The sequence below is a fragment of the Rhodnius prolixus genome, unplaced genomic scaffold, assembly GCF_049639745.1.
Source record: "Rhodnius prolixus isolate KJV_2025 unplaced genomic scaffold, Rpr scaffold_3, whole genome shotgun sequence".
Classification (NCBI taxonomy): Eukaryota; Metazoa; Arthropoda; class Insecta; order Hemiptera; family Reduviidae; genus Rhodnius; species Rhodnius prolixus.
The window spans coordinates 11,177,438-11,198,471 of record NW_027411603.1 but is presented as its reverse complement, the minus strand read 5'-3'; the positions used below and the strand labels follow the sequence as shown (position 1 = coordinate 11,198,471).

The 21,034-nt window shown below is 35.4% G+C and overlaps 1 long non-coding RNA gene across 1 annotated transcript in view; it reads left to right on the top strand.

The window, feature by feature from the left end:
• The window catches only part of LOC141453853 (uncharacterized), a 50,947-nt gene that overhangs the window by 8,430 nt on the left and 21,483 nt on the right, over window positions 1-21,034 (top strand). The window contains exons 2-5 of the long non-coding RNA XR_012458262.1: window positions 1,637-1,843; window positions 16,643-16,790; window positions 17,288-17,458; window positions 17,660-17,927. This is a non-coding gene — a long non-coding RNA (uncharacterized lncRNA). The remainder of the gene's footprint in view (window positions 1-1,636; window positions 1,844-16,642; window positions 16,791-17,287; window positions 17,459-17,659; window positions 17,928-21,034) is intronic.

The window sequence follows — 21,034 nt, the reverse complement described above, 5'->3', positions numbered from 1 at the left end:
CTTTTCGTGTAACTTCAAAGCACCTATCGCTGGCAGCTAACTCTGCACTTTATACCTACCAGACAGAGCCACTGTTTCTACTGCCTTCACACCCCACAGAATCAGTATCTCTCAATTTTTTTCAGTGTTAAGAATGGAAGAAGCTGCTAAATGAACCCATTACAATCTGAAAACTCTATAGCAGGACAATTCATCATTGCTACAAAGCAATCGTTGTTTAATAAGTAAATGACAGAACGTGTGAAGAGATACACTGTTGACAGGTGGGTTCTTTAATCCCAATGATTAGCACAAATCCAGAACCGCTGCAGGCTCTATAATCTGTCTAGTGATTGTGTTGAGTGTCGCCCAAGTAAATTAGTTCTAAATATCCGAAGCTGGTGGCACTTTCACTAAAAAAAAAAAGTGTATAGCTCAATTCTCTCTGCGAAAATGTTTAATTGATACTTCCTAGGGGAAGTTCCTTAGAAAAACTGGAGTAAAAAAAAAAGAAAATGGAAGGGAAGAATTTGATACTCAAATATCCAAAGACGAAGACGAATATAACGAACATTTTAGAGTGTCGACTTTAAACTCAGAGAAAGCCGCCCTTAGAACATGTGGGAAGCGTGAAGGGTGAGGATAGGAGAAGAGCTTCGACGCTCGGTTAACCTGAATCCTATTAAGATAGTTTTCTACAATATTTTGGGATAGAATTAAGGGATAGGATTTGTCTCCAGACGCGGATAATCCTTTCTGCGGGCTTATATTTCCTTGGAGTACTTCAAGGAGTTAAAAAAAGATTAGTGCTGTGTTGTGACTTAGCCTTTCATCAGAATATTTTAATTTGTTTTATGTGGAATTATGAAACGGACTTATTTACAAAAGTCTGTCTAATTCAATATTGGCTTTCTTTAAATGATTTATGTAAATCAAATGTTGACTTCCTGGAGAGAAGAGAGTAAATGAAAGAGAGATATTTTGTTCATTCTGTTGTGTGATCCATGCTTGGTGAGGACTTTAATGCTTCGCTCTTCCCTTTGTTTAATTCCCAAATTAATTCTGCCCTGAAAGAGGAAACTAAATTTCCCAGTAAGAACTTAGCAAAATCTAAGCACTTTTAAAAGAAGAAAAATGAGGTACTAAGAAAGAATATTTCTTGGTCACTTCAAATAGTTGATAAGATTTGTGTGGATTGTGTTTGTTAGTCTCAAGTTGAGTGTTCGCACAAAGTGTAGGATAGTAATTAAAGGGCGGACCGCTGAGCCAAATTGAATCAGAGTGTTTGAGCACGAGCCAATTGTTAGGGCATCAGTCACCACCTCCACCTTCTGTAGTCCACTCCACAGATCTCATCTGCTCAACTGATGCTGAGGTCCACTCTCATCAGGACCAGCACCCACTTACTTTGTCTATCTCCTTGCCAGGCGTACAAAACACTATAATTAACTTACTTGTCATCTATTTACCTCCTAAATGTCTCCACAACTTACTCAACATTTCTTAGCCCTGCAGTAAGAAAGTTTTCTTTTTTACCCATTGCTCATCAACTTAAACGACTGCTAAGAATATGCCATCATTCTTTATCAGTAATCTTAAGGACTAAATTGGCAAATTTGAAATGAAAAATGAAAACAATTATGAATCTGACTTCCAGTATCAGCCTGCCAACCGGAACCACATTGCCACTTGGAAGTAATGGGTCTGCAGGAGGTTGCTGATGGTTTATTAGGGTTTAGAGACCCAAAGATCATACTCCAGTTCATCTTCCATGCCTACATTCACAAAGGAGTACTTATAACGATAGGAACAAAACACTAGACGCCCAAAGCCCCGTGTTCCCTCCGAAGCTTCTCCATTATTTGTAAGTATTAAATGTTGCGTATGTTAGTGATTTAAAATAAATCAGTTTTAAAATTAGAAATTGGAAACAATAATTTGTAAGTTAGAACCTCGAGAAACATACACGAAGTCGTGTGTGTTTTCTCGGCATTTATTTATTTTTTTATTGAAGCTTATTATTATTTTAATGAAATTCTTAATTAATAATAAATAATAAAAAACATGATGGATGCATGAATTAGGATGGAAATGATTATTAGGATTTTTGGTGTGTGTTGCATGAAGAGGTAAGTGCAGGAGCTAGTTTTCTGAGCGTCGTCTCATCTCCTGCTATATCTTCTGGGAGCTAGTAGACATGCTGGGAGGCAGGCTGCCTGTTCGGCCGAGTGAGGGCCACTGATACAAGTTGTTTTGTCAAGAGTAAATCACTACAATGCCCAGCATCTCTCTCTCTCTCTCTCTGCTTCCATTCATCTGTATTCTCTCTTTCTCCCAACTAGCAATCGTTCTCCTCTCTGCTCTTAAAACCCATCGCTCTTTTACGTCTCTTGCTCACAGGCTGTTGGTTGGTAATTAGGTAAGAGCTTCTCTCCCTTCGTCGTCATTAACTCCTTTTAAACACCAGACAATCTCTTCTCTCTCGTTCTCCCTCAATCTCCCTAACTGTTATCGTTTTCTAGTAGAGCTTCTCCAAACTGTCGACCGGCTCTCTCACTGGCGCTTACTTTTTGTTAAATCCAATCTTCTTATCCTCTTAACAGTTCCCAAACATCTACAACTGAATTCAAGGATTTACTGCAGTATATACTGTGGTGCTCTTATATGTATACCACCAAACAGGTTTTGTTTTTTTGTTTTTTTGCACAATAAAAAACCATTTAGAAAGTTTTAGTGCACAATGAGACCGCAGTATCCATAGATAAAGGAGATTTTTGTCGTAAATTAATGTGTTTTCAATGTCGAAAACAAAATGTGGATTGATCACTCAATTGACTTATTATTGCTATTGATTTAGTCAGTAAGGAAAAGTAAAGCCTATTTGTGTAGGTAGGCTTTAGTGCCAACTGCCAAATTAGGTGTCGTGGGCGGAGGCGACTAGCAAACATACTTTACTATAAATTACTCATATTAACTATTAAATAAAATACAATGCCTAGACCAGGAGTCCAACCCACTAACCAGCAATACATCTTAGCTTTGCGGGTCTAGCCTATAACCGCCTAACATACTTTACTATAAATTCCTTATATTAACACATTAAATAAAATGCAAGGCCTAGACTAGTACCGCAATACATCTTAGCATTGCGGGTCTAGCCTATAACCGCTCGGCTATCGTGGCGCCTACAATCTAAATAATTAAATTTGCGTAATTTATACATTAAATTCGCACTTCAAATGAACCGATTTATCGAACTTAAATGACAAAGCTTAAACCTTCCTACTGCTCAAAACTGCATTCAGATGCAGTTTTCTAGTAAAATTTTGCAAATAATAGTCATAATTGCACAACGTTTGCAAACTTAGTTTAAAGATAAGCATTGGAGCGGTTTTTGAGAGACCTAAAAACAATTTTTTCAGTTAAGTAGCATTTCCCGGATTCTGTTCCAAAAGTATATGGGCAGTTTTCGTGGTAACCAAAATATCAAACTCGGATTTTCCGTGACTTCCTTTTTGAGTCATACACACTGTCAGACAAAAAGACAGATGGGTACGCACACATACAGACTAATTCTATAAAAGCACTGATCCAGTCTCTGTGGCCCATCAAACAAGTAATTCCAGTGAAATATTGATATAAACAATAAGCACGATCACAGAATTCTCTTGTTAACTGTGTAAAATTAAATTAAACTACGTAAATTGGAAGAAAAAGTCTTAAAATATTCATACGATTTTAATTATTCAAGTAATTGATTCTTACCCAAAATTAATTTTGAAACCACTTACCTGATTAGAGCATTCACAATTTCTGATCCTAAAACCATAAAATTTTAGCTACATGGCTGAAGATATTGACTCGTATTTTGAAAAAATGAAAGAAATAATTGCGTCATTCAAGATCATTTTTGTATTCCTTCTATCGAAAAGTTTAAATGACCATATGTTGCTGTAGTGTACCATGTTTTGGTCATTTTAATTTCTTCAAAACGCCTAGAAAAAGTAGCATAAAATGCTAGCAATAAGATGAATAATTATGCTATAGGTATATGTTTTTCTCCAGAGATCTGTAGCTATTTAAATGGATCACTATAAAATTGATGTTTAAAGTTTAGTAATCAAAATATTACTCCATCCTTTTTGCATCTTATATGATTACAATTTCCGCCGAAGTTATGTAATTCTTCGTGGAATAATTTCAACGTTAACAGATAAGTATAGTGTGGTGCTATCTCTAGTAGAGTTAACTTACTACAACTTCGACAGCGGGGTTTACTAAGTACCGAGAAGGGAGACCTTCACAGTGAATAGATAATATATATATATATATTAGAATAGTAGCATGAGTGTTGTAGGCGTTTATATAAGTTGTTATATATGAATGGAGGAAGGTTTAGCTGATAGTTAGTGCAGGGCTATACAGAGTTAGTGTAGGGGTTTACGAGAGCAAGGGACTCTGAAGGTATATAAAGTGTAGCGAGCGATGTTTAGTAGTGTTACTAGTAGAGTTTATACCCGGTTGTCTTGCCAGTTAGACAATCACCGTTAACTCGGTTACTTACGAGTCTACTCAAGTAACCCAAGTCTGGTGTTAGATAAAGCTAGTGGATATAGTAGTGAGTATGGAGGCGGTACTCAAATGTAGATGGCCGAGTTGTTGCCACCGCCAGCCGCAGTGCCGTATCCTTCAATGGCAGGACAGAGCCAGAAGTGGAGACGGTAATAAACGCTGCTTGTTCCACCCTCTCTCTGTCTTTTACACCCGTATTACCGATGCGTTATCAAGAGAGGCACCACCACCGTGACGACTGACATTTCACCTACTCCCCTGTACACACATCCCGCCCGCAAAGCCAAGAATTATCAAAACTTTACAACAAGAGACCTCTTTCTCTCTCTGCCTAAATGTGCCCTCAAACTCTACCACATTTCAAGGAATATTAATTTGATTTATAGAAAACCTATTTTATTCTTCTTGCTAAAGGATAAAGAAAAGAAACGATAGATTTTACGATGTGCATTATTACCATGAACATTCAAACGATGTTTGGTTTTCTAAAAAAAAATGGAAAAAATAAGGAAAAGAAATATGTGCATGTAGTGGAGACGGCATTTTCCGTGAAGAAGTGCGACAGGATCCATTTCCTACTTCTTCAGCGCGCAAGTGGTCCTGTGCAAATAATAATTCTTCAACGTGATTTCCGCCAGCGGCCACCCCATTTCCCCATTTTTAAAGAAGTCCTATTTTTCTTCCTTATACTCACCAAGTTGAAAAGAATATTTCCAAATATACCCATTTCATTTGTGTGCGGAAGAAATAATGTTATTTTTTTAGTTTTCTCTATTTCAGTTTTTGTAGGTAAATTTATTTTCTTCAATTAAGATGGTCCTTGCTTCCCATAAATATAAGTGTAATACATTCAGGGTTTGGGAACGGTGTATACTTATAAATCTACAACCACACATGATTCAAGGTGGCTTCCACCATTGTATTTTAGAAGGAAGAACTTTAGACCCACTGTACAGCAAGTGCGTTAAGGTGTAGCCCCTCTTCCAGATCTCCTGATACTTCCTATTAGTTCCCCTTACCTCCCACGTTGTTATTCACCGATTTTTTAAAGGGAATTATTATTTATTTTGTTGGAAAGATGGAGAAAGAATCTGTGAAAGTGTATAAATTTGAAAGATAGCTTATTAAATTGACCATCTACCCATGAATATGTAATAAAACAAGAAAATTTATCGTCACTTAGTGATTTTCATTTTCATTCAGGTCTCTTTTAGCCCTTTGTCCCCTCTCCAAATCAGCATTTATTTATTCCCTGAGATTTCTATTGCTTTCTTTGATACATTTGGGAGCCATTATCATATTCATTGCTCTAATTAGATTTGTTGGGAATGGATGCAAAACCAAAAGCATTTCGACTTACAGATTGTGGTCGAATCCCTTAAATATCGTACATTCTCTCCTCATTCTGTTCCTGTACAATCCTCTCGCATCTTGAAGCAATACTTCATCAAATACAAAATAGGAGGGGATAAAATTGAAGTAGATTATAAATCTGTGAAGTATAGAATAATAAAATGTATGAGTATGGTTGTTTGAAAGTTCGGAGGTGATGAGATAGTTTACTTATTGGTTCGTTAAATCCAAATAGTTGTACACATCAACTACCTCTGCAGGCCATATCTTAAGGTTGCCAAAGGCTGGATAAGGTGGTTTTTATTGTTAAGCTGGAATACCCGCAAAGACGCGAAGATCCCTAAAGAAGTGTCTAGTCCTATCCTACGGGGTTCTTTTATGCTGTCTTGATCTGCCAGAATTGATGAACACATCCCTTCTTAGCCCATCGAACATGTAGCACCACTTAAATTCAATGAGTCACTCCTTACATAATTGAGGATTGAGGATTAAGGATTGAGTATTCCATCGCTCCTTGGAAAAAAAGTAAAGTAATACCTATTTTTTCAGTCGGGCATCAGGTCCAACCAGATGACTGTAAAACCTCTTCTTGATTGTGTTTTAATTAAGTGTTAATAAAATTGATAAAAAAATCCATTCAAGACTCAATTTCGAAAATCTGATTCGTCTCAACACATCTCATAATAAGTTAGAGATGAATATCATATGATGTTGTAAATATGTTAATTGAATCTAACTTTCGCTTACCTCAAGCGGCGAGAAACCAGCCGGCTCGCACGCCCCAATTCCCCAGTTGTTTTCAAAAATTCAATATTGTATAATATTCAATTGTATATAAGATGGGCGTCTGCCCTCCAACCAAACTGTACACAGCTCTAACTTCAGCATCAATATTCACACTTGTTGATAAGGCCGTGAGTAAGCAATATTTAATTCAGATTGTATCAGGCAGGTTGAAGAATTCAAAAGGATACCAGCGCCTAGCAAAGTAGACATTGCATGGATATAAGAGCTAACGGGGGAATGCGTACGGTTCTCTCCCCGGGGGAACTGCCTACGTATCCTTTATATGTAAAAACATTCTTTCCCTTACTAACCTTTAAAACCAGTAAATAATTCCATCTGTTCTCTCGTAAATAATTTAATTTATAATTAAGATATTTTTTTTCAATTCCAGACAAGAGCTGCGATCTGTGCTTTTGATTATAATTGAACAGATATTGTTTTGACTATAATATGAAGAGCAATCAAAAAGTATGAAAGTCCGAAAGAATTGAATCTTTAAACGATCATAAATATCTTGGATTGAAGATTAAATTTACTAAACATTTAAAAGAATGTTCAATGTATGATTAGTGCCAAATATAGGCAGTATTTTCTGGAAAACAATTGCATTAATTTTTAGAATCTAAAGTTACGAGTCTAGAACTTAAACGATACCACACATCAAAATCTATGCACATGAATTAAATCATTGCTAAGGCAAAAATTTGACATAAAAACTTTATAGAAAATTAATACTGCGATGCAAAAGTTTGTAAATTTTAGAATACAGAAACTGCAGCTATCTAGTCAAATTAGAAGACAATTCCCTACTTTTCCAATGGATTTTACTTTTTAGTTTTCAACTTAGACCAACCCTACATGTACAATCTGTCATTGCCCTTAATATTAATTATCAAATACAGAAACTGCAACTATCTAGTCAAATTAGAAAACAATTCCCTACTTTTCCAATGGATTTTACTTCTTAGTTTTCAACTTAGACCAATCCTACATGTACAATCTAACATTGTCCTTAATATTAATTATCAAATACAGAAACTGCATCTATCTAGTCAAATTAGAAGACAATTCCCTACTTTTCCAATGGATTTTACTTTTTAGTTTTCAACTTAGACCAACCCTACATGTACAATCTGTCATTGCCCTTGATATTAATTATCAAATACAGAAACTGCAGCTATCTAGTCAAATTAGAAGACAATTCCCTACTTTTCCAATGGATTTTACTTTTTAGTTTTCAACTTACACCAACCCTACATGTACAATCTAACATTGTCCTTAATATTAATTATCAAATACAGAAACTGCATCTATCTAGTCAAATTAGAAGACAATTCCCTACTTTTCCAATGGATTTTACTTTTTAGTTTTCAACTTAGACCAACCCTACATGTACAATCTAACATTGTCCTTAATATTAATTATCAAATACAGAAACTGCAACTATCTAGTCAAATTAGAAAACAATTCCCTACTTTTCCAATGGATTTTACTTCTTAGTTTTCAACTTAGACCAACCCTACATGTACAATCTGTCACTGCCCTTGATATTAATTATCAAATACAGAAACTGCAGCTATCTAGTCAAATTAGAAGACAATTCCCTACTTTTCCAATGGATTTTACTTTTTAGTTTTCAACTTAGACCAACCCTACATGTACAATCTGTCATTGCCCTTAATATTAATTATCAAATACAGAAACTGCAGCTATCTAGTCAAATTAGAAGACAATTCCCTACTTTTCCAATGGATTTTACTTTTTAGTTTTCAACTTAGACCAATCCTACATGTACAATCTAACATTGTCCTTAATATTAATTATCAAATACAGAAACTGCATCTATCTAGTCAAATTAGAAGACAATTCCCTACTTTTCCAATGGATTTTACTTCTTAGTTTTCAACTTAGACCAACCCTACATGTACAATCTGTCATTGCCCTTGATATTAATTATCAAATACAGAAACTGCAGCTATCTAGTCAAATTAGAAGACAATTCCCTACTTTTCCAATGGATTTTACTTTTTAGTTTTCAACTTAGACCAATCCTACATGTACAATCTAACATTGTCCTTAATATTAATTATCAAATACAGAAACTGCATCTATCTAGTCAAATTAGAAGACAATTCCCTACTTTTCCAATGGATTTTACTTTTTAGTTTTCAACTTAGACCAACCCTACATGTACAATCTAACATTGTCCTTAATATTAATTATCAAATACAGAAACTGCAACTATCTAGTCAAATTAGAAAACAATTCCCTACTTTTCCAATGGATTTTACTTCTTAGTTTTCAACTTAGACCAACCCTACATGTACAATCTGTCACTGCCCTTGATATTAATTATCAAATACAGAAACTGCAGCTATCTAGTCAAATTAGAAGACAATTCCCTACTTTTCCAATGGATTTTACTTTTTAGTTTTCAACTTAGACCAACCCTACATGTACAATCTGTCATTGCCCTTAATATTAATTATCAAATACAGAAACTGCAGCTATCTAGTCAAATTAGAAGACAATTCCCTACTTTTCCAATGGATTTTACTTTTTAGTTTTCAACTTAGACCAATCCTACATGTACAATCTAACATTGTCCTTAATATTAATTATCAAATACAGAAACTGCATCTATCTAGTCAAATTAGAAGACAATTCCCTACTTTTCCAATGGATTTTACTTCTTAGTTTTCAACTTAGACCAACCCTACATGTACAATCTGTCATTGCCCTTGATATTAATTATCAAATACAGAAACTGCAGCTATCTAGTCAAATTAGAAGACAATTCCCTACTTTTCCAATGGATTTTACTTTTTAGTTTTCAACTTAGACCAATCCTACATGTACAATCTAACATTGTCCTTAATATTAATTATCAAATACAGAAACTGCATCTATCTAGTCAAATTAGAAGACAATTCCCTACTTTTCCAATGGATTTTACTTCTTAGTTTTCAACTTAGACCAACCCTACATGTACAATCTGTCATTGCCCTTGATATTAATTATCAAATACAGAAACTGCAGCTATCTAGTCAAATTAGAAGACAATTCCCTACTTTTCCAATGGATTTTACTTCTTAGTATTCAACTTAGACCAACCCTACATGTACAATCTGTCATTGCCCTTAATATTAATTATCAAATACAGAAACTGCAACTATCTAGTCAAATTAGAAGACAATTCCCTACTTTTCCAATGGATTTTACTTCTTAGTTTTCAACTTAGACCAACCCTACATGTACAATCTGTCATTGCCCTTAATATTAATTATCAAATACAGAAACTGCAACTATCTAGTCAAATTAGAAGACAATTCCCTACTTTTCCAATGGATTTTACTTCTTAGTTTTCAACTTAGACCAACCCTACATGTACAATCTGTCATTGCCCTTAATATTAATTATCAAATACAGAAACTGCAACTATCTAGTCAAATTAGAAGACAATTCCCTACTTTTCCAATGGATTTTACTTCTTAGTTTTCAACTTAGACCAACCCTACATGTACAATCTGTCATTGCCCTTGATATTAATTATCAAATACAGAAACTGCATCTATCTAGTCAAATTAGAAGACAATTCCCTACTTTTCCAATGGATTTTACTTTTTAGTTTTCAACTTAGACCAACCCTACATGTACAATCTGTCATTGCCCTTAATATTAATTATCAAATACAGAAACTGCATCTATCTAGTCAAATTAGAAGACAATTCCCTACTTTTCCAATGGATTTTACTTCTTAGTTTTCAACTTAGACCAATCCTACATGTACAATCTAACATTGTCCTTAATATTAATTATCAAATACAGAAACTGCATCTATCTAGTCAAATTAGAAGACAATTCCCTACTTTTCCAATGGATTTTACTTTTTAGTTTTCAACTTAGACCAACCCTACATGTACAATCAAGCATTGTCCTTAATATTAATTATCAAATACAGAAACTGCATCTATCTAGTCAAATTAGAAGACAATTCCCTACTTTTCCAATGGATTTTACTTCTTAGTTTTCAACTTAGACCAACCCTACATGTACAATCAAGCAATGTCCTTAATATTAACTATCAAATACAAAAACTGCATCTATCTAGTCAAATTAGAAGACAATTCCCTACTTTTCCAATGGATTTTACTTTTTAGTTTTCAACTTAGACCAACCCTACATGTACAATCTGTCATTGCCCTTAATATTAATTATCAAATACAGAAACTTCAACTAACTAGTCAAATTAGAAAACAATTCCCTACTTTTCCAATGGATTTTACTTCTTAGTTTTCAACTTAGACCAATCCTACATGTACAATCTAACATTGTCCTTAATATTAATTATCAAATACAGAAACTGCATCTATCTAGTCAAATTAGAAGACAATTCCCTACTTTTCCAATGGATTTTACTTCTTAGTTTTCAACTTAGACCAACCCTACATGTACAATCTGTCATTGCCCTTGATATTAATTATCAAATACAGAAACTGCATCTATCTAGTCAAATTAGAAGACAATTCCCTACTTTTCCAATGGATTTTACTTCTTAGTATTCAACTTAGACCAATCCTACATGTACAATCTAACATTGTCCTTAATATTAATTATCAAATACAGAAACTGCATCTATCTAGTCAAATTAGAAGACAATTCCCTACTTTTCCAATGGATTTTACTTCTTAGTTTTCAACTTAGACCAACCTTACATGTACAATCAAGCAATGTCCTTAATATTAACTATCAAATACAAAAACTGCATCTATCTAGTCAAATTAGAAGACAATTCCCTACTTTTCCAATGGATTTTACTACTTAGTTTTCAAATTAGACCAACCCTACATGTACAATCTAACATTGCCCTTAATATTAACTATCAAATACAAAAACTGCATCTATTTAGTCCGCCACTAACCTGAAGAATCTGATCAAATGCGCTTATTGCATTCTACTTCAGAACGCCCTTTATAATTATACAAAAAAATTCTTTAATAATTAATCAACAAAGGATAAGTTTTATTAAGTAGCATTGTAGTTGGAATTTATGACTTTAAAATAAATAAATAAACAGAATTATATTTTACACAAATAGATACATACTCGTAAATTGTTATTTGAAAGGTAAATTCGATTTACCTAATAAAAGTTGTATGCGAAGAAGTCGTATTGAAGAAGACGCCCCACCCTGGTCGCTATATTCCAGCAAACTCGTCAAGCTAGTTCTTGAAGATATCTTCCAGTTGGTTGTTGAGTTGCCAACTAAGCTACGTGTTTCTCGTCAAGCGTATCCAAGAACAAAGTTGATAGTGGATGATTTGATGTGACGTGTATTGATGGGGTAAAGTTTGCGTGTTGAAGGCGCCACTTTTTGTTGAGGAGTTACGATGATGAGGAGGTAGGATGGGGAAGAGCTATCTTTCTCTTCTTATTCTGACAAGAGAAGTATCAGGATGTTAGAAGTGGATGGTGTGTTCATATGACACACAAAATACATTCACAAATACACGCGCGCGCACACACACACATAAACACTTAGATTTCACTTGATGTTATGCTCCATGGCATGTACCATGTATCTTCCTGGGCAGACATGACTAGAAGGGTCATTGATACGTACTGACGTTCAGTCCTTCATTCCTGGTTATCTTCCCAACATCCGTATACCCATACAAAGTACTTTTCACCGTTCTCGTCCACTTCAGACCCATCTAGGAATCATTTCTCTTCTCCCTAAACATGCCGAGTTTTATAAAACTTTCTTTTACCTTCTTCTTGAACTTTAGGTGCTCCTTAAAAGTACAAAGTTATTCTGATGGTCTATTTTACATCAATATCAATTTGTAAACTTTTGGAGCACGTAGATTTAAAGATATAAAAACTAATCATTTCAAGGAAGCTGTTAAAACTATTCAGATTGTAATAGTTGGAATCAATTGATTCTAGTAAAATTACTACTTGTTAAAAAAAAAAAATATCTTCAGTAATTAATATTCAAGGCTTAAGAAAAAATGAAAACATTCAACTTTTCCGGTTCATCAACAGTTCCGATCAATGGATCTCGACCAATCGTAGACCAAAGCTTGGCAGAAGATTTAGGTTCTGTCAGGAAGAAATGGGAAGTGCTGTCAGTGCAAAAGATTTTTCGGGTTTAAGGTTTGACTCTTCAGAGATCCTAGTTTTCACACTTTCCCAATAACACGCCAGACACCACATTGATGTCTAATTAATCAGACAGAAATAGAAGTTATGATCTAACTTGGGGACCATAGATCCTCTAGTTCTCAGTGGCAAAGGCCTTCTGGCCAATCTTCCAAGAATCCTGGATTCTTTCTGTTTCCAAACTTCCAAAATGTAGTTCGTGAAACTTATGAAGTTGATTAGCATTGATCGTCTATTTAAAAAAAAAAAAAATCACTTGAATTGAAAGACTTGTTTCAGAACTTCCCAAGGTTTCTGTAAGCGCCCAATCCAGAGAGTGGGTCTAATAAGAAGATCTTGAATCTATTTTAGCTTAGCGTAAGATCTTCGGTTCCTAGTTTTTCTCGTAGTTCAACAATTAATTGCCAATAAAATGAATTATTTGAGGAAAAAAAACCCAATTTTTTAACAAAAAATTTTCAAATACTTCATTCTTTAAAAAAAAAACAAATCAAGGATGGAATGTGTTTTTGTTTTATATAATTGTAAATTTTATTGATATTTTATTGATGCTTTGTTGAAGCAAAGAAGCAAAATTTATTGATGCAGACAATCTTGATATATTTGTCGCCTTTGTCATTATAGCAGAAAATGTTAAGAGGTTAACGTACAGACGACGAAGAGAAATAAGAAAGAAAAGGATTATATATATATATATATATATATATATATATATATATATATATATATCAATAAATGTGTACAGAGCACACAGTTGGCCTGAATCCAGTCGCCTAATCAGCTGATCCCACTGCCTCGGTGATTTACTGTAGACGAACAAGTTTGTGTCGACAGTAGATCTAACCCAGCGCACTGTTCGTAGGACGTCCTCTACAGATGGTACCGCTCACATAAATTCTAGCGTTAACACAGTGTAGAGAACTACTTCTAATAACTCTCAGTTGTGTGACAAGTCGCTAGAATTATAGTGACAACGATTTCCTACAAACGTACACAATGTATAGCTTATTAAAGGAAACGGAAAAAATAGATTGCCATGAGTTAGGCTTTTCTTTTTTTCTTTTTTGATTGATGAAAATCAACTAGGATTTTCATTGAAATCAATTTTCTATTGCCTTTTTTTTTTTATTTGCTCTTTTCTTTTTTTGGAAGAAAGCCTTGCGTTAGATCCAGATTTTCGAATTTAAGAACAGCTTTGATTAACCGAAGATTACAGTTGAGTCACAATTGGCAACAGAGTAGGCATTGTCTGAATAGAAGGGATTCGGCTGATTAGATCACGTGAAAGCAAAGCTATTCGCCTAAACTGCAACAATTGTTGGAGGACAGCAAAGGAAAGAAAAAGGAAGAGCCCAAGGCAAGAAACTTGGAAGAAAATGGACTAAAAATTATTGGGCTATAAGTGAAAAATCTCTGAAGGAAATGAAGGATGTGATCCAAGATCGGGAAATGTAGGTCCTGGATGGACAGCCAGCCACCTGAAGGTGCAAAAGGTTTCATTACGGATTGGGACCTGCGGACTCAAACTGTAAATTTTCAACTTGTCAGAACATCTAAGGATTTCATTTTGAATTCTCCGTCAGAGAAAGATATTGAAAATTCCTTTTAGAAAATGAAAATATAGTAAAATCCAGAACCGGACAGGACCTCTAGTTATTCGCAGCAAGCGAAACAAATTTAAATCAAAAATATTTCAAGAAGAAAGAGCGATCTCACGAAGTAGGCCATCAAAGTCACTGCAATTAATTAAAATCACTTGTATCAATAGCATGGCTTACAAACAAACGCCCCTACATGTAAAATTCTGTCAGCAAGAAAAAAATAATGAATTGTGTCAATGGAAAGCGAAAGATTGACTCTAAAGAGAAGCAAAACTAACACCTTCAACATCCAGACACTAAATCTAATTGAAGAGACAGATATGGATTGCTCTGGTGGAATGTCAGGAAAACCTAATAGTTCATGGTGGCCTATGGTTACCAGTGAACCCTCTCCAGACTTACAAAGTTGATATTATTAGACATGATTGCTACTTAGCGCTTAAACTCTGCATAATTTGATCTCTTCTAAAGCGGCTATAAATTAAGCAATCAGTACTGTTTACTAAATGACCTTTGAGAAAAGCGCTGATTAGTCTTTATGAACTTATTAGTCTCTTTGTACCAAGAAATTTTTCTAATGATTACTCGAATACTCAGTTATGCTACTAAAATATTGCTGAAATGCAAGTTTCGTTCAATCAGAATTCATTACTTTCAAACGTCAGGCGCTTGCGTTTCGTTATTTTCAATCTTTTCTCCCATATAGTTGATGGATTAAACTGAAGTTTAATTTGAAATTTAGTTATCTTATTTAAAAAAAATTGTCCTCAAATATAATCTACAAATCTGTTTGAACTATATATATATATATAACGAAAGATGTAAGTCCTTAATTATAAGCCGTCACGCGACTCAAATTGTTACCTGTCGCAGGGTTCAGGTAAATTAATTCTGATAGCTTATCAAATAATAAATCAGTCACTATCAGCTAGAGGTATGATTGAATAAATCAATTCGTATGATGGAATAAGTTGAGATTTATTACTTTATACTCTCACATCTGTGAGAGTAGTGGTAGTTTAGAGAACTACAGACACGATACAGGGCCCTTTATATAACTATGGAAGCCGGGAAAAAATCTCTTTCAAACAGAAAGCATTTCTTGTATTTCGCCTTTTAGATTGTTTCTAGTAGAAAGGAGTCTGCAGCCTAGGGTGAGAGGGAGGTAAGAATGATGCAGGTCCTAAAATCGGAAGCGGTCACTAATTCTAACAGTAAAAACGTGCGTTCTCCAAGAAGATGGAACGGAGTCTCGATCCTCTGGCCATTAGATTAGATTAGATTAAATTAGGGCGGCCTCAAGGCCTACGCCACTGCGACCCCTTTGGATCTATTGTGGCTCCCCGACTTTAGAGCTCACCCTCCAGACCCGTCCGTTTAATCAGACTCTTAATTCTGGAGAGCGACTCTTGAGTAAAGCTCACAGGCCTTGGTTTTACCTCCCCGAGAAGTAACATCCTTAGCCATACAAGCCCCTCACACTGACACAACACGTGTAGTGCATCCTCTGGCCATACTTTTTACATAGCGATTCCATCCTTATGTAGATACTTCCTTGAAAGACAATGCCCTTCATATAGGACAATAATCTTCCTCAGTCCTACTTTCGTTCTGCCAATGAGGTAGGTTGAGCAGGTCTTATGAGGACCTTCTAGTAAAATCTTAGGGTATCTCATCCTTGTTACTATCTGTTAATCCTTTAAAAAAAATCTGTTGTAAAACACAGAAATTTCTCCTTCTTCCAGAAACGCCCCTTGATTACATTTTTCTATGAAAATATTTCAAATAAAAGTTATTGATGGTAATGAGGACAAGAAGTTTGAAGAAATACCATCAGGTTTTCTGCAAAATCTTCCATGTTTACTAAGTCCCAACTGTCCTTAGTTAATTAACAGACTCTATTTCATTGATTAAGAATTTTGAAAAATTTGAAAGTTAAAATTCATTACCATAGATTTGTGTTTTCCAGCATTTTTTATACGATCTTCGGCTAGAGTCGTTTTACGTTCATTTTTGTTCTTTCTTTAGCCTCACGTAATTAAATTGCAAGACTTCCTTCTTTTCTAATATTCATTCAATATTTTAAACAAAATTTGAAGTGATGAAGGGTTTTTAAAAGATTATTATTTTATTGTAGTCTTCGATGCTGGACCAAGGCCAAAAAAAAAAAAAACTACTTGTTTCAGGAGAGGGCAGCCAAGAAGGCGTTGGATGCAAGATATGGAGGCCGATTCGCAGAGGCTGGGAGTGATTGATTGGAGGAGGAAGGCGCTGGACAGAGAGTGGTGGTTCGAAGGTGTCAGTGAGGCCCAGTGCTGTAGAGCTACTTTGTAAGTAAGTATATAGTCTTCGAGCATTTTAGTAAACCAAAGACTAACTGATTTGAATTTAACATTAATTCAACTGTCTCTCGTTTTCTTTGACATCCCTAATATTCCTCACCGACTGAATCGCCAATGGCCCCGCGACTTCCTTGTAGTCTGAAAGCCTAAACGCCATTATTCTCCTAGCTCTCCTCACTCCTCCTCACATTCCCCTCTCTCCTACAGAGAGTGCTACCGCTGGGTAACTTCTCTCCTCCTGCTCTCCTCCCGCACCAGTTCGTCACTCTCTCCATATTTACTTATTGTATACAACTGTATTGCAGATTGTAAATTACAAAATAAATTTAAAAAAAAAATAGTAATAATAATTCAAACAATCTTTATGCCTTACAAAAATATTTATTTATATATCATGCTGAATTCCATCTTCTGTGTAGACTAGAGATTCAGCAGATGATGAGTACTAGTGACATTTAGTGGAAAGATCATGTGTGTGGTGTGTGTTAGATTGTGTCGTTAGGAGGCTGCAGAGAATGGAGCTGATGCCGAGGTACTGAGCGACACATGTTGCCCTGGCTCACTGAAAGACCAGCTAATCATTGCTGACACCGGACAGAACGCCTGGTCTAATGTCGCTACCAATCTTATTGCCTTCACAAACCTAAAACATACACTCAAGTCAGTAAGATTTTAAACCTACTTTTATTTAAGTAAAAACTAAAACAGTTGGTATTTCTTTATATTTTGTCAACATTAATACAGTAATTTAACTAAACTGCGACATATTTGAACAGATTGGCTGCGATTTTCTTTCATTTTCACAAAAATAACTACATAAAGCTAATTTCAGTTTTAGTAAGTGATCTTTTTTTATTTCAGCTTGTCGGTAATTGTTGGCTCGTTCTTCTACAAATTCAACACAAATAGTACATGTTCAAAAGGAAGATCATTCGGCTCAAGTTGGTTAAATAATGAAGACAAAACGCCAGTGGTCATCTTCAGTGAAATGCTGTAACAGAGTAGTTTCATCTGCGCCCCTGAGTGACACAGTTTTGTCTAAAATAGAATTCAAGATAAACCAAAAAAAAGAAGAAGACCAAGTTAATGATCTTCTTTGAATAAAGCAATAATATAATTTGCAATCCAGGTCAGTTTAAATTTTTATTTATTTATCTACATAATGTGAATGAGGTCTATATCCAAGTTAAGCACAGATTGTGGCGCTGAAACCTGGTGGATCAATTGATGAAGCATGTTGAGTGGGGCCAGCCAATGCTGGAACTTTCTGGAGGTTGTAAGGAAGGTTAGGATTGTGATAAAAGGTCGTAGGGACAATTAAGAAATCGAGAATGTATTAGCTCATTGACAAAAGGGATATTGAGGTCTGTATGGAGGATTAAATTGGATACACAATAACGAGCGTTGGTGATCGGCCCAACGCTAGGACTTTAGATTGAAAGGATTGGATTCTTTGGATGCTGGATGGTTTCGCAGAGCCCCACAGCTAAGCTCCGTAGGTCCAGCTGGGTCTTAGTAGTGTCTTGTATAGAGTCAGTTTGTTCTGTACGTTCATGGCTGATCTCCGGCCAAGCAGTCTTCGTAGTTGTCCGTATCGTCTTCTTGCCTTATCAGTCTAGTGTGTGGGTTCCATGTAAGTCGACTGTCTAAATACAGTCCTAGGTAGCCGTACTTGTGTGGAGGTCGGTATTTCTTTGTTGTGTATCGAGTAGTGGGGAGGCAAGTTTGTCTACGTAAGGTGAATGCAATCTCTTGGCATTTGCAGATTAAAAAGAAAACAATTATTAATCCATGTATATAATGCATTTGGATCTCTCTGAACTGAACGTGGAAATAAATGTAGCGGAATTAAGATCATTAAGCGAAATCAAACGGAATTTAAGGTGTTTTCCCAAGCAACCGTTTTCTAAAAACAACTTTTTGGTACTCAGAAGACCTGAAAGCGTATACTTCGGGTAATAAGTCTGTATCAAAGATTTGGATCCCAAAATTAAGAAAAAATTCTGTCCCAGAAATGTTTCATTAATTTGATAATCAATTGCTGTACGCTTTCATTAAGAAATCTGATCACAAGATGGCTGATTGGGATTTTTGTTTGAATGTGTGTGTTAGGATAAGTTTGCAGTTTATGTCTGTGAAGAAAATATCTTACTAGAAAATTTCTAAGTAAGCTTGAACTTACAAAGTTCTTTGTTTATTAATTTATTTAATTTTCTTGGCTGCTTAACAAAGCGCCCGTACTTTGTTCCACTAGTTTAATATAAAGGCAGGCCCTACGAAAGTTGGCTAAAATTAACTGCATTTAAACCTTCACTGCATAATGTGATTGACAATCTTTCCAACTTTAATTAATTCCTCCTGGATGTGTATTATCCTCAGTGGAAGATTTCGCCGTGAATTGGGAAGACGAGGGTACGGCACCAAAGATCGTTTGTAACTTTAGGCGTGCGAGTCTTAAAAGAAAGGAGGTAAGCGGTGGTGTTTTTATATCTAAAGTTTTAACAAGTCTCGAGTGGGCTCTGCCACAGCGGGTGCCTCCTCATACTCTCTCTATCTCGACACAATGATGCTGGCCATCTCCGCTTCATCTCCCCTACCCGGACGAACTTTCCACTCCCATACGGTTCGACGAAGCCGGAGGGAATTTTCTAATTACTCAGTAGTAGCAAACTAGCGGCCCCGTTTCTGGTCTTAGTTTCATGCGCACACTTTTGTATATACTGGCAGACCTGCGCACACATTTCCACACTGAGTATTCTTGTTTTTGTTTAATATGGAGATTCATAAATAATGCGCTAATGTCACTTGAGTTTTGCGGCCCTTTCAACTTTTGCACCAGTGGGACCACACTTTTAGTACGGTAATCTAAACCTTCTTCTGCGTTGGTTAAAGCAAGATGGCTAACCTGCTTGCCTTCAGAGACACTTTCTGCCTTCAATTTGCAACAATCATCTCAATTTTTGTATTAAAATTTATAGTTTCAAATTAACACAGAGAAAAATTAATTTATTGAATACTACTTCTTGTTCAAAGCATTTATATTCCAGAGTCTTTTTTTAGAGGGAGAAAGTGCTTTGAACGCTGCCAAGATCTAGTAGCTGAGTTGCTTGAAACTCGGTAAATTTGCTCCGAAATAAAACCCTCTCAGCATTTATTCGAGATAAACATTTTCCCCCAGAAACTAAAAGGAGTCCAAAAAAGATGAAATTTCTTAATTAATGTATGCATTTAGCTCGAGTATGTTATATGACCAGATGCATTAACAATGGTGTTAATTTGAAATCCAGATCAAATCTCGTGGAAGAGAACGCCGATCTACACCTTAAAATTGTCAGCCTAGGGATGGCGAACCTTTTTGAGACGTGGGTCAAATTTTGTTCATTTTTCCCTTGGGTCAGTAATGCCCATTTGCCCAAGAGTTAATATTAAAAATTTTAAACTGAATATTTTCAAAACTAAACATCTTTAAAATTTAGTTGGCTTAACTGGTAAAACGGAACGAAACAAGTGCTATGGAAGTTTCTTTTTTACAAACATAACTGAACTGCAACCTTACAAAAGTGTGTTTTATCTGAAGAAAAATCTAAATATGGTTATTTGCTTTGGGTTATCGATTTTTTAAACAAACAAAATATGAGTAAAATTATACATTTTATTTGATATTTTGTAAACACTTTTACTTTATTTCAAATACTACAAAAGCATTTGTCGCCATTTGCGTTTTAGAACTGTAATGATCAAACTAAAAGTTATAAATATGTAGCATTTAATTTGCTTTTGTGTCAATGCGTGATTGAAAAAACTACAGATAGAATATAAATTATCCAAACAATTAGAAAATCTAAATCAACCCACGTAAACAAACAAATGGTTGCCTAGCAATTGTGGGTCAGTGAAAAAGCTTGCGCGGGTCAGTGTCTGACCCGCGGGTCATAGGTTTGCCATCACTGGCCTAGGACATCTGCTTCTAATAAAGACGGTGGGAGAACTTGCTGGGATTGAGATAGTCCTCAATCTTATATCTCTTCATCTTGCTGTTGCATCAGCATAGGGATCACTCTCAAAACACTTAAGGAAGATATCTGGGAAAGCTAGGAAGCTGCCTCTGGAACTTCTTATGCCGGACTGATGCAGATCCTCTCTTTTTAGCACTTTCTCAGCTCGATCCAAGACGACATGTGCCAAAAAAACGGAGCCCCCGAGATTTCTAGCATATGTAGCCTATAGATAAGATTA